We start from the raw sequence: 3,522 nt of genomic DNA, 5'->3' as shown, positions 1-3,522 counted from the left end.
CTCAAACGTATACGTTACTATATAACGTAACCTAACCTAACAGGTAGTACGGCCGGATGATACCTAAATTGATAACATATTAATATGAGTGTATTAAAAAATATACATTAGATTCAACAAGAATTAGGTTTAGAATTAATTTATATATATCTCGATAACTTGAATTTTTTTTTGCCCCTTGAAGTGTTTGAGGTATATAACTTGAAGAATTGTAAATTCATAAGTCAAATTTATATATTTTATTCCTCACCACTCCTCCTTGAGATTTGAGTTATCGAGACTCGTCTGTATTAGTGTATAATAATTTATAAACAATTTAAATTTAATATTCAAATTATTTCGTAATTTTATTATGAATGTAAAATATAATATAATTACTGATGTACAATTCTGGTCAAACTTAGATAATTACATTATTTTTAATTTTTTGAATAACAATAGTGATATGCGCAACCTTCCTAGTTCCTACGCGCATAATTATTGTACGATAATAATATATATTTTATCGTATAATATCTTCTTCGTATAAATATTAAGTATTTGTTTTCTATATTTTTAGCTTATATTTTCTAATTTCTAATGTTATAAAATAATATGTATTCAAACTTTACATACAATGTAGTCTCTATTCTCTGTATATGATCTGTACTATGTTTGTTTTTATAAATTGTTCACCAGCAGCAAATACGATTTTAAAATTATATATTATCTTAATAAAAAATAAAATCTTACTGTATGTTACCTACCGCCTTAAAAAATTCAATAATAATGATATATTATAACAACAATGTGATATGATAATAAATAAACTACCGCAAGTCTTCAATTTCGAACGTATGAATTTTAACTTTTTTTATTTGTAAGGTTTTTTAGTTCGTTATTGTAATTTTTGTTTTGTTTTTTTTTTTGGTTAATCTATCAGATCAGACACGCCGTATCCGCGAACTAAACTGCACACATATCATGTATAACATTATCGCATATACGTATTAGGTGTGTAAAAAACAACAAAAAAAAAACGGAAGTTTTCGAGGCCATGGGCGGCGGCGGTACCTATAGCTGAACAATATACGAAAATTACCGAACGTTCTTCGCCGAATCGGCGACGATACCTTCTTCCATAACTTACTATTACCAGATATACCTGCACGGTAACTATTATTATTATTATAATTGCAGTATTATTTTCCCTCTTTTGCCGGTGTGCCGCTTAAAGAGTACTGTCCGGTCGAAGAACGCTCGCAGACACTGCTCGAGTTTCGTCGGCAGCACACCACCGAGTGTCCGTTCGCCGCACCAAATAATATAATAATATTATTATTAATTATTTACAACAGTTCGCATATCATAAGTATCATATTATATTGTTATTGAAATATCGTATAATCCGCATGCGATATCGTCGTGGTATTATTAATAAATTATTTTGACGCGTTGCTACTGCTGCTGCTGCTGCTGCTGCTGTCGACGTTTTTTAAATTTATTACTGTGCTTATAATACATAATACAACGAATATAAAGGTACCTACGCGATCGACACGTATAATAATTGTATTGCGGTGTATACGGGCCAAATTGTGTAAATTTTTTCGTTTTTTTTTTCCATATTTTAACACATATTATAATATCATATACTTACGCGATAAAATTTCAATCGGCTTTACTTGACTTCTCGACTCGGCCGTTATTGCATACGACAATCACCTCACGTGTCATACTGATATTATAACACTTTAATATGATGGACGATCCTTGGTACAAATCGGTAAGTCATTAGTTTTCTGTGACAATGTGTCATCCGAAAATAATCGATTTAAATTTGCGACAAGTGACGCTAATAATGACTAGAGTTTTAAGCTTGAAAACAAATAATTTTAAGAACTAGCAAAATATATTATAATATATTATATTTAACTTACTATACCTATATAGTATAACAGTACCTATAGGTATACACAAACAATGACGTATTCAAAGACAATACGCGTATTTGCTAAATTTGTTATTTAAATTATTTTGTAATTTTTACAAATGCGGAACTTCAAGTTCACGGAATATTGTTTGACTACGATGAAAGAATAAAGAAAACTGTTCAATATTTTTAATAATTTTACTTTTATGAACTACGATGAAATTAAATTTTTTTGGAATTTGTTGTTTGCACATGATTAATCCTACAGGTTAGGTCACATTTCTTTGGTCGTTCGCACATCGCTTGTTCAACAGTATAAAAAGTAGTACCTACCTACCTAGGTACGTCTAAACATAATACACTGATAACATAGGTAACACAACATTTTAATGTATATATAATATATATGTATATTAAATTCAAAAATAATTAAATTTAAAAAAACTATATTGTAAATAGTTTTGTAATGTAAATAATGACCAATTTTTGAATAGGTAGTCAAACTCTAATTACATTTTATTTTAATATTTTTCAATTTTTTTTTACTACAATAGCGATTCGCAAACGACTTTCATCATAATTTGATAAATCATAAGATTATTATGATAATTATGAATACATACACATTTTCAATAATTCTAATATAGGTTTAATATAAGTCACTACCTATATATTTTCATAACAAACATAACTACAGCTGTTGTAATTAATATGTTTGTTGTGTAAACATATAGGTAGGTATACTAGTATATCGTAAATTAGATTTTTAAATTTTTATGAGTAAGAAATAAAATGTTTTCATCAAAATGTAAAAAAGTTGAGCATAATAGTTTGTTAATAAAAATAAAAATAGATTTCGATTTATCATGGTTCTTATAATAATATTTAAAACATTCATGCATATTATAATATAATAAATATATTATATTTATTATTTTTGAAGTTACTCCAATATGGGGATGGGAGGATGGTTTCTTCAATATGTGAACAATGTCTTTTATTTATTATTATTTATTTTATCCTATAGGTATACACCATATTCACTTATTGTTCTATATATTTAAATAGATCGTGCTGTAAAAACTACAAATTGAAATAATAATGAAAATAAAATCAACTGATACCTATAAATGTATTAAGGGAGTCGTTTATTATGGTTGAAATTGTAATGCAGGGTTGCCTATAAATTGATTAATTTAATTGTTAACTACAATTTAATTGACCAATCTGGGTAGTTAAATCATGTTTAATGGACAATTAGCTTTAAATTTATCAAATCTTTAGTAATTGTTTTTGCAGCCCGGCATGTCGGCATATAATATATTATTTATATATATATGAGTAAAATAATACTTTCTCAACTTACCCAAAACCTAACACATTTAGTTTCAAAATAAATACATTTTTTTATATGTAAATAACTTTACTTGTTATTAAGATGAAACAATATTAATATTATGTTCATTATAGGTACTCAAAAATATTTTTATTTTTATGTAGGTGCTGAAAATTAAACTATTTTAAAAGTTTAAACTTTATTACTATTAATTAGTCCATTAGTAGCTCGTATATTTTAATATTTAATTATGTACATGTTACATGTATCTACC

The sequence above is a fragment of the Acyrthosiphon pisum genome, chromosome A1 (assembly GCF_005508785.2).
Source record: "Acyrthosiphon pisum isolate AL4f chromosome A1, pea_aphid_22Mar2018_4r6ur, whole genome shotgun sequence".
NCBI lineage: Eukaryota > Metazoa > Arthropoda > Insecta > Hemiptera > Aphididae > Acyrthosiphon > Acyrthosiphon pisum.
Note: the sequence above shows the minus strand (reverse complement) of the source record.